This window comes from Urtica dioica, chromosome 12 (assembly GCF_054948205.1).
Source record: "Urtica dioica subsp. dioica isolate 48M chromosome 12, U.dioica_male_clone48M_v1_H2, whole genome shotgun sequence".
Taxonomy (NCBI): Eukaryota; Viridiplantae; Streptophyta; class Magnoliopsida; order Rosales; family Urticaceae; genus Urtica; species Urtica dioica.
The window spans coordinates 8,141,344-8,153,603 of record NC_142767.1 but is presented as its reverse complement, the minus strand read 5'-3'; positions in this window follow the sequence as shown (position 1 = coordinate 8,153,603).

Genomic DNA, 12,260 nt, shown 5'->3' with positions numbered 1-12,260 from the left:
TTAAAACCCAATTAATTATTTATTTACTTGGTCCAACAATAAACAAATAATAATAATTGTTTATTTACTTGATCAAACAATAAATAAACAATTCTACCATAAATATTCATTTAATTCTGCGAATACCCGTTTTCCATAATTAATGTTGTCAATCACAATTACAGCAAGTGAGATTAATAATGATAAACATTATTATACGAAAGTTCTTATCCGCCTTTATCAGAGCCGAATCGGGGACTATGGACCTAGTAATAGAAGCTTAACAAATCCGATGAAAAAGACGAAATAGTCCTTTCTCTTTTTCCATCGATTCGTTTAATCTTGGTCAAATACTGCACCTTGTAAGCCAAGACTGAACTCTCCTTTATACTAGAATTGTATTTACTCATCGTGACGAGTGTCCACTGATATAGTCAGTTCGTGATCAAGATCCTCCAGGTTCAACCCGTGTCAAGAGAAGTCAATTTTTCCGTTATACTTCTCTTGATACATATCAGCCCTAAGCATTGTTGCTTCCCCAGCGAAAGATTCTTTCGAACGTTACTTACTTCGAAAGTGCTAGCAATCTATCGGTTCTGGAATCAACCCTTAGGTGAGAGAACATTAACCTTCTTTCAGGAAGACTGGATTCCGTATCTGTAAATCATTTCCCACTCGAATTATGCTCTGAGAAAACTCCCAAGACATAAGCTGTGATTAGCATGAATAGCCTTTTAGCGAATGAGTCAAAGAGCTCAGTAACATAATCCAGTGTCCATGATCACTTCAGGATTTAGATCAAGTCTCACTGTGACCATCATAATGGCCTCAGTTAGTGTATCGTAACGGTCCTTAAACGACACATCTACACCAAGACCTGTCCAAGTCGTACACTTACCACAAGTGTAGAATGCTCCCACTTAGTGATCAGTCTTCACCTATGTGTTCCACATATATGACTTTAGATATAGCTTTCCAGGCGTATATCAGTCATCGACCTCGTTTTAGTTCACCGCCCGAACTCAGGTGCCCAGCACGTGACTCAGTTTAACAGGGAGGCTATGGAAGATAGTTGTTATTGATTCTAATTGTTTAGAACTCAACCCATTAATCATATAATGCTAATAAAGTAATCTTATTATCGAATTTAGTAATCATTTATTCATTATCTTCAAGTGGGCAATATTATTCCTAACAGAAGCGTGGTCCCTTGAAGATGGCTGCGAAGATATGATTCGTTTGGCCTGCGATTCGGATCCGTCGAAGGGGATTGATGCTCGCATTCACGATTCCTTTAGAAACTGTCAGACTACGCTCCAACGGTGGGGGAGAGCCAGTTTGCGAGTCATGGGGGATCGAATTGCTAGACAGAATGAGGTCTTTCGGTTGACGAGCGAAAGGGAGGAGGGTCACAACGTGGAGGAGATCCGTCGTGAGGAGCGCCAGCTGGATGCTCTTCTCGAAAAGGAAGAGGCTTACTGGAGGCAGCGCAGTCGGACTACGTGGATGAAGTGTGGGGACAAGAACTCTAAGTTCTTCCACCGTAAGGCCTCGGCGAGAAGGAAGAGGAACAGGATTCAGGGGCTCGTGGATGACAACGGAACCAGGGTAGAAGGTATACATAATATAGAAAAAATTATTTCTTCTTACTTCTCGTCTATTTTCTCTTCTATGCAGCCCACGCAGGAGGCCCTGGAGGAGGTGCGCGAGACGGTGATTCCAAGGATTACAACTGCCATGAACGAAACGCTTCTTCTCCCCTTTTCGGACGAGGATGTAAAGCGGGCGGTGTTTGATATGGAGCCGATCAAAGCTCCAGGGGCGGACGGTTTTCCGGCGCTGTTTTACCAGAAATATTGGAGTATAGTCGGAAAGCTGGTTGTTGATTTTTGCCTGAGTGTTCTGAATGATGGTAGGTCGGTGAGGGATATCAATAATACGATCATTACGCTTATTCCAAAGATTGACAAACCAGAAAGAGTCAAAGATTTCAGGCCTATCAGCTTATGCAATGTTCTTTACAAGGTAATCTCTAAATATTTGGTGGACCGACTCAAAGGCACTATGGCTTTCGCTATCTCTGAAAATCAGAGTGCTTTTGTGGGGGGACGCCAAATTTTTTATAATGTTACGGTTTGCTATGAGGCTATGCATACTTTGTCTCGAGGCAGGTTTGGCAACGGTTCATGTGCGGCCCTCAAGATCGACATGGCCAAAGCATATGATAGGGTAAAGTGGTCCTTTCTCGAGTTTATGATGCTAAAGCTTGGGTATGATGCGAGATGGGTGGACAGGGTGATGAGTTGTGTGACATTGGTAAACTTCTCCTTCAACGTCAATGGGGAGACCCGGGGCCGGGTTGTGCCGGAGAGGGGGCTGCGACAGGGAGACCCTCTCTCGCCGTTCCTTTTCCTTTTCTGCTCGGAGGGTCGTTCATGCCTTCTTCGGAGGCGAGAATCCCAAGGCCTTATTAGAGGAGCTTGTTTCGGCCGGAGCGATCTTGTTGTGTCTCACCTCTTCTTTGCAGATGATAGCATTATGTTTTTCCAGGCCAATGAAGAAGAGTGTGGGGAGGTAGCTCGGTGTCTTGATACCTATGCGGCTGCTCCAGGTCAGTTAATTAATTTTTCTAAATCTGACATTTGTTTTGGTTCGGAAGTGGACGAAGCACTCGGGGCAGAGTTGGCCAAGTCTCTCCAGGTATCGATCACCTCTTGTCATAATAGATATCTGGGGTTGCCCACGACGGTGGGTAGGAGGAAAGCTGATATTTTTGCCTTCATCCGGGAGAGGGTTTGGGAGAGAATTAGCTTGTGGAGGGGTCTCTTCTTTTCGCAAGCCGGCAAAGAGACCCTTATCAAGGCGGTGCTCCAGGCGATCCCCTCTTATGTGGCGAGCTGTTTCCGCCTTCCCCAAGGGCTCGTTGATGGGATCCATAGTGCCATCGCGAGCTTTTGGTGGGGGGACACAGAGCAGGAGAAAAAGATCCACTGGTGCAAGTGGTTGGAGTTTTCTCGTCACAAGTCAGTTGGTGGTCTCGGATTTCTTGATATCGGAAAGTTCAACCAGACTTTGCTAGCTAAGAGTATGTGGGGGCTGATTCGGCGTCCGGAGAGTCTCGTGGGACGGGTTTTTCACCAAAGCTATTTCCCTAATGGGGACATCCTTCACGCCACTTGCGGGTCGTCGGGCTCTTTCATCTGGAGGAGCCTATGTTGGGGTAAGAACATTATTTTGCAGGGGTCTAGGTGGAGGATTGGGGACGGGGAATCCACTTCGGTCTCGCTCGATCGGTGGATCCCCCGGCCCCCGACCTTTATGCTCAGCGACACTCCCCTGATTTCGACTGATATGCGGGTGTCAGAACTTAAAGAATACACCGGGGAGTGGAATATCCCTCTCATCGAGGCTATGTTCTCCCATGAAGATGTTGAAGCCATCCTGAGTATCCCGGTATGCCGGGGAGGAGGTCCGGACTTACTTCAGTGGCATTTTTCCAAAGACGGGGAATATTCGGTGAAGAGTGGGTACCAGATCGCGATGGAGGCTTCGTGCGGGGATGGCCCGTCGAGACCTTCCGGGAATAGGGAGTGGTGGAGTAAGCTGTGGCGTCTCAAGATTCCCCCAAAAGTGAAGATTTTTGTGTAGAGGCTGTGTCGGGGATGGATTCCGACTTGTACCATGCTTCGTTATCGCCATGTTATTACAGATTCGAGGTGCCCGGTTTGTGAGTCCGAGGGAGAGACCACTTTCCACGCCATGTGGGGTTGCCCGTGGACCAAGAAGGTGTGGAAGATTGGGGGTTTTAAAACTCTCGTGAAGAAATTCCGTGATGGGGATATGATAGGGATGCTTCTTCTTGCCTCGACGGAACTCAAGGTTAGTGATCTCGAAGTTTTCATTATTATTATGTGAGAACTCTGGAATCACAGGAACAACGCCTGTTCGGGGAAGAAGGTGTGGAGATCCGGGGAACTTCTCGAGTGGTCGGCCGGTTTTTTGCGTGACTACATGAGTGCTTGTTTTGGCCTTAATCATGGTCAGGCAAAGGTCTTACCAAGTAGGTGGAGCCCTCCCATGACCGACGTCGTGGCAATCTCGGTGGATGCCGCCGTACGAGCGGAGGATAGACGCATTGGTTTGGGGATTGTAGCTCGGGATTCCAAGGAGGTGATTCTTGGGGCGGAGACAATTGTGTTTCATCTCGGTCTTTTGCCGCAAATTGCGGAAGCTTCGGCGGTTCTTCATGGTATGCTTTTTGCATTGGATGAGGGATGGTCTCGGGTTATCATCCAATCGGACTGTCTTGAGGTGATCTCGGCTATTCGGAAACATAGAGCGACGGCTACAGAACTAGGTATGGTCTTAAATGATATTTTTATGCTCTTACCTAGATTTGAGGATGTATCCTTTATGTTTCACCCGCGTGGTTGTAATAAGGCTGCCCATGTTCTTGCTAGCTATGCTTGTAATTTTGTTTCGGGCGCCCGTTGGTTGGGTTCGGCTCCTCCGTGTGTGTTACACGAAGCCGAGAACGACCTTCGTGGTATTAGTCCTTGATGTAACCACGGTTTTCCTCCGCCACTTAAGTGAGGGTTTTTTAATATAATTTTCTCGTGGTGCCGCCCACGTTTCAAAAAAAAAAAATTAAGATTAAAGAAGTTGAAGGACGAAATTTTTTTTTATTTTTTTTTTAAGGTTTAAGGATGTAATAGTTAAGCTTACATAGTTTGGGGACTATCTATTCCGGTTGCTCTTCCAATAATGAAAAAGGAGCAAGTACTATATAATGCAGATAGTGATTCAGTCATTTCAAATTCGTTGGCAGATGGTGAGATTTCAGAATTTTTAGAGCTAATGGCCCTCTGAAAACAATCTACAGAAGGCAATTAAAGCTTTTTAAACATAGTTAAATAGTTAATTGAAAAAGATTCACAAAATAGTCCAGATTTACTTAAAATTAAGTAAAATAGCTCAAATGTGTAAATAATTTTTGAAGAAACTGTTGTAACTAGTTAAATAATTATTTTTTAATTAAAATTATGGTCTAATTATTCTAATATTAAATAATTATAACATAAGAGGTTTAAATAAATTATTAATTAACTCTCTCAAAAACAAATTTATCTTATAATTCAATTTTTAAAAAGTGATAAATTATTTATAAAAATAATGTAATTAATCAAAGTATCAAAAAATATTTGACAACGTGACTTTGATTATTCATTAAAAATTTAAAATTTTAGCTATTTTGCATTTTGTTCTCATTTTATATAGAAAACATTTTTCATTTCATTAAAACTAATTTTTAATTATGATAAACAACCTAAATACAAAAGGAAAAATGGTATGAAATAGCTAATTTAAACTATGACTTTTGCAAAATAGTCATAGTTTCATTAGGTATTGCAAAATAACCAATTGAGAGTACTACGACTTTTAATCCTGCCTCGATTAATTTTAATCCAGCCTTCATAAAACTTACATTCTGTCTTTATAGTTCGTGGGATTAAATTTAATCCAACTTAGATTAATCTTACTTTAGCTAATTTGCTTATAGTTGACAAATTATGACTATTTTACAAAAGCTTAAGTTTTATTTGGTTATATAGCCGCTTGAATACAAAAGAAGATTAAAAGAAAGGAAACACGGCAAGTAAAGTTGAATTATACTTTTCACTCACAACGCCCCATTTTGAACCAAAAAAAAAAACTCACGACGCCCCATTTCAGTCCACACGTATGAAACCTCAATTTGGTGGGTCAACTCTTAAAGTCATTCCCCATAAAACAATTCGTCATCAAAATTCATTAGCCGCCATGAAAGTAAGACCTTATTTTTAAGTCTTAGAATCCCATGTTCTCGTTTTCTCAGTCAATCTCTCTTTCTTTAATTAACCTTGCAGAATCGCGGCCTTCGTACCTCATCGTTGCCGCTCTACGGTAAGAGAAGGCAGTGCAACTCGTCATCTTTTTATTTATTTATAGTTTTCATCGGTATGAATAAAACACTCAGCTTTGTATTTCTTGTCATTGAAAACGGTTTGTTCAACGACGAACGACGTCTTCTATGTAAGCAAATTACCCTAATTTGTGTGTTTAAGCGTTGTTTAGACGTTTGTCGTTTTGCCTACCAGAAGTTTGTTGAATTGATTTCAAATTATGTAAGACTTCTACTTTTTTTTCCCCTGATTCTGTCAGACTATTTGCATGGTAATTATTTAAAATTACTTAATTCACTCACAATCAAATTAATCAATAAGGAAAACGAATGTTAAAATCTTTTATTGTTGTAGGCTTGTAGCTTCTTGCATACAACTAAAAGGAACATGAAGTCGTCAGTTAGTGTACTCATGAAAATACATTAAGCATTCTTCATTCGGTTCAGAAGTTTAGAAATTGTTTGCTAGTTAACTCAAAAAGTTTTTGTTTTCTATTTTCTAATTTTTGTAGTTGTACTGAAAAATTATTTTGCAGTTGTTTTCAAAAAGCTGTTTGCTACAGTTTTCATTTTTGTTTTTGAGAAATTGAAAAAACTGTTTGGTACAGTTTTTTTTTTTTTTTTTGAAAAAATGAAAACTATTTGGTACACCTTTTGACAAAATTAAAAAAAATGAAAACTATTTAGCGGCGATGGTGAAGCTCGGTGGTGATTGAAGAAGATGGCCGGATTTTTTTTTTTTTCAAGTCTTGCGCGCGGGTGAGGAGAAGGAGGAGAGAAGAGAAGAAATTTTTTTTTTCCAAAAACACATTTTATTTGTTTTCAGTTTTCTTTACTTTTTTTCAAAACAACGTCAAAAAATTTTTAAAAAAATTTCCGAAAGCACCTTACCAAACACATTTTCAGTTTTGTTTCCTATTTTCACTTCTTGAAAAGTCAAAAACTCTTTTTGAGTTGATTACCAAATTCAATATTTGCTACTTTGTTTAGTTGGTTCTCTATTACGATGAAATTTAAAACCACTTGCAAACTTTACATTGCATATTATTCATATTCACCGCATGTGAAGCATGTTTTTCACCTAATATACAAATTTAATGGAAGGATGACTTCCGTTTGCTTTTTTGTGCTTTACAGAAGTACCATTTATGTAGCTAACGGTATCGGAATGAACTCTTTCGATAACGTTTTGGAAGTGGAAAAAGACTATCGGAAAACATTCATTCCGTTAACTTCCATTTGTCATTTGTATTTGTATTTGTATTTTTTTAATCATAAAATTCTGAACCATTGATAATTATACATCTAATGGCTGGTATTATTTCTCTCTTATTAATTATTATTTTTAATTAATAATCGGAAATTACCCCTTCCATTAAGTCAAAAAATTGCCTAACGGAAATACCACTTTCGTGAACCTTCGGAAGCCAAAAAGAAATTCCGTTAGACAATGGAAGGCGCATTAATAGAAGTGGTATTTCCACTTCCTTTCCACTTCCGTTAGGCAATGGAAGGCACATTAACAGAAGTGGTATTTCCACTTCCTTCCAATGCCCAGGTTTAGACTGGTTTAAAATAATTGGTATGCTTTAGTTTACTTTTTAGATGGTCATGTTTAGTCTCAAAATATCAAATAAGGCCAATTATTAAAATAGTAAAGGATAATGCTAAAAGAGTTGACAATTGTTAAAATTAGGCCAATCCATAGTGAAGTTATTTTTGACCGGGAGTATCATCTCTTCAGAGTTAGGCATGATTTGCCGAACTGTGTTACCAATCACGTGTCTCTTTATTTACAGTTTTAGTTCTCACATTAATAAGCTAAATTGATATTGTCACTACACTTGTTATAACATCTTTAGAGATATCACATAAAACACTTGATACACTTTTTCAATAAGGAAGAACAGTTGCTCATCTAACTGCACGATTTGAGTTCGATTGTTCGACATTCAGAATATTCGAGTTTTGCATTTTGTGTATTCATTTTGACTATTCTTGTCCATTTTACTTAGAAATAAAAGTTTAATTCAATTCTTATTCGACAAAAACTCGAGATTCACGTAAATATAAATAAAAAAACGACAATCCACCCTTTAAGTTGTTCATGATTGTTGAAAAACCAAACTCGACATTAATAATCGGTCTATTTTTGTAAACCAGTTTATGACGGTCCAATAAGATTTCAAAAATTGAAACTGTACACAGACAATATCAGACTGGTTACAATATGACATTATTTTTCTTAATTCTTTCGTTAATTTTAGGAAATTTTTAAGTAAAAAACTTGTGTTTCAATGATAGGATATTTCATGCTATTGTGTTTCAAATAATTCAGGTTTTGTTAATAATTTATCAAATTATAGTTGCAAAAAAAAACTCTAAATAGTATATACCGGAACAAATTAGACCGGACTAGTTTACAATAATTTAGTCTGCTTTAGTTTGTCTATTTAGATGGTCTTTGTTTAGTCTCGAAATATTATACATAAATCAAACTAGGAAATTTAATAGTAAAGGATATTAGCTAAAAGAGTTGACAATTTGACATTGTTCTGGATTGCATTAATAGAAGAGGAACACGTATTGTAGTCATGATGGATGTTCGGTATGAAAGCAAACGGAAGGAAGGCTACCGTTTGTTAGTTTTGACTAACTGTATTACCGATTTTGTGTCCGGAAGTGGCAAAAAAACTTCCGACACCTGACGAAAGTGGCAAAGGGGCAGGTCGTAAGAAGACAAAAAAGAAAATTGTACCATTAGAGAGAATTGTGTAACGTTGAAGAATTTTGTACAGTTGGAGATTGGCTGAAAAATATGACCGTTTATTACCGTTTGAGTCTAAAATTTATTAAGGTCTTTCATCCTCTTTCGTTTCCAACACTATAAATAGACCAAATTTGATATCATTCTTCACAATCACAACACACATTTCTCTACAATTCTCTACACATTCTCTATAACATTTATTTGCAATTTTCTATTGATTTCTCTATAAATATTTTTATACAATATTTATCTACAATATAGAAGTATCATATCATTTATAAGTATAATTTATATAGTTTATAAGTATCGCATAATTTTTATTTATGTAGTTAAGTTATTATTTAGTTTATAATATATAGTTTCAATTAATAAAAATATAAATTATAAGTAAAATTTATATATTTTTAATTTTCTATTATAAGTATAATTTATATTATATAGTTTTATATTTCTATTATAAGTATAAGTTATATTATATAGTTTAATTTATATATTATCATGTCTGGTGGGTCATCATCTCACCGAGCTTCACGTTGAGATCACGTCGAAGTTTTAGTTGCACTCTCACATTGTCACAATGACAACAACAAGAAGAGCAACACGAAGAATATCAACAACCTCTCAACCACGACAATTTCCACAAAATTGGTTAAACCTTTCTCAATTTTTGAATTACGAAAACACAAAATATCAACCCGTCCCCGATCCAACTTTTTCATATTGACCTCCAATTATCCCTCTAGAATTGTCTCAATTCGCCTCGGTATCCTCTTTTCGACCATAATATCAACCACAATATTTTTCACAACAACCTCCACCACCTTCTCCTCTACAGCAACAGCAATATTTTGCACAACAACCTCAACCACCTCCTCATGACCAACCTTCTAGCTCACAACAACATCCACACGAAGATCTTGATATATTAAGAAAAACTTTGTAGATTTTAACACCAGTCACATCTTCCACCACCTCAACGTGAGTCACCTCATCGTCGTCCTCCACCACCTCCACCACCTCCACATAAAGATCCACCAAATCCTAAAGGCCAAGAAAACCCACAAACTCATGAAACAAAGAAAAAAGAAAATCACGTTCCGAAATGTGGAAATACTTCTCGGAGATCTACGATGTTGAAGGAAAAAAGGGGAAGCTCATCAAAGTCGACAATACTTCAAGAGACTTCCTCATTGCGCCATCACTACAAGATGTGCGTCAAGACCGAATCTTCTTCATCTCAAGTACGTACCCACCGCTCCTGATGAATTCAGGAAAAAAACTTGTTAGATACATAGTTTCTACCAGTCAATCATTTTCACATGTAGAAATAGATTTGTGCATTATTCAGTTCCTGGCATTCAGCTGATTTCAAGAAAAACTCTCCGTATATAAATTATGAAAAAATTTCATGGAGAAAAATATATACTTATAGCCTGCTTCATGTCTACTAGGTTTATGTAGCGTTGATGTATGATATTTGGTCGGGAAACACCAAAATTGACTGCATGAGTGTTATAGTTCATAGCATAGATAAGGCTTGGAACTTAAACAAGCGGATCATAGCCTTTAAGATAATAGAGAGTAGTCACACCCATATTATGAATCCTTCTAGATGTTACAGTATTTAAAACGTCATGCTGGACAAGATTACATGGTACATGATCATAGTAGGGCCGTGGAAGAGTTTTACTCTTTTTTCATGTTTTACCAATGACAAAATTCCAACTCGTCCCGAGTCGAGTCCACCCAGACATGCCTCAACAGGTAAATGAAGATATAGCGTGTTTTGCCCGAGACATAACTTCATCTCCAAGATCGTCACCACACCCCGCAACATCTAAAGAGACATATGAACACGACGAGATCACGCTATACAACTCTCAACAATTTGTCAAGATGGCATGGTGGAGGCAACACGAAAACATGTCTTCGTCTCCAAGATCGTCATTACACCCCGTAACCTCTAAAGAGACATCTGAACACGAAGAGATCACGCTATACAACTCTCAACAATTTTCCAAGATGGCATGGTGGAGGCAACACGAAAACATGTTTTCGATATTATCCAAGATGGTCCGAGATGTACATTCGATCTTGGTTTCAACAGTGTCGTCCAAATCCGTATTTAGTAGCTCGGGTCGCATCATTGATGATCAAAAGCAGAGTTTGAAACCCGAAAAGGTCGATGCACTCACTGTTTACAAATATTGGTGTCAACACAAAGAATGTTCTCAAGAAACATTTGTGAACATTGATCTTGTTAATAATTTTGATGTAAACTTTCAAAACATGACTATCACGAAGTGTTGTCTCATTTACTTGTAATCTTGTTGTAATGTTTTAACTTTTTTTTTAAAAAGTTATTAATAAAGATGCAATTAAGTTTACAACTTTAACATTTTAGTCTCTTTGATTTACCATTTAAATTTGATTTTTTTAATTAAAAATCATAAATTAGCGAAAATGCTAATTTTCGTTAAGTCTAATGGAAATACCACTTCCGTTAACCTCCGGAAAGCAAGGAATTGCCTAACGGAATTGCCACTTATGTTTAGCAATGGAAGACACTCTAACGGAAGTGGTATTTCAACTTCCTTCCCATGCCCAGGTTGATATTGAAGAATGTAGATAGTGATTCAGTCATGCCAAAATCGTGGACAGATGGCGAGATCTTGAAATTTATAGAGCTAATGCCCCTCTGGAAACAATCTATAGCAAGCAATTAAGGCTTTTTTTAAACATAGTTATATAGCTAATTGAAAAATATTCACAAAAATAGTCCATGTTTACTTAAAATTAAGTAAAACATCTTAAATGTGTAAATAATTTTTGAAGAAATTGTTGGAACTAGTCAAGTGATTATTTTTTATATTAAAATTAAGGTGATGTAGTTAAATAGCCAATTTAAAGTTATGAATTTGCAAAATAGCAAAAGTTTGTTTTAATTTAGTGAAATAGCCAAAATGAATGTGCATTAATCTGATTTAAAAAAAAAAAAAATTGACCACAAAATTAATTTTTTTGAAAGTGATAAATTACTTATAATAATCGTCAAAAATTTTAATCTTGGCTGTCAAATTTTTTTTGAAAACGTAAATTTTGCTACTTTGCTGAATTGTTGAAACTTTGGTTATTTTGCTAATCGATAAGTTTCAAATGACTATTTTGTATAATTTTTCCTAAAAATTATAGTATAATTATTATAATATAAAAAGAAAGATTTATAGCGTAAGAGGTTTTAAATGAGCTATATGACTAGCGCTCTCATAATTTTTTTTTCTTATAATTAAATTTCTAAAAAATGATAAATTACTTATACAAATCACACAAATTAATTACAATATAAAAAATATTAGACTACATAAATTTATCTATTTTTATTAAAAAAATTTAAAATTTTAGCTATGATTATGTTCTCATTTTTGTGTAGAAATCTATTTTTCATTTCATTAAAACTAATTTGTAATTACGATAAACGACACAAACAAATAGAAAAATACAACAAGATGAAAGAAAGGAAACACGGCAAGTAAAGTTGATCTATTCTTTTTACTCACAAGTCACAACGTC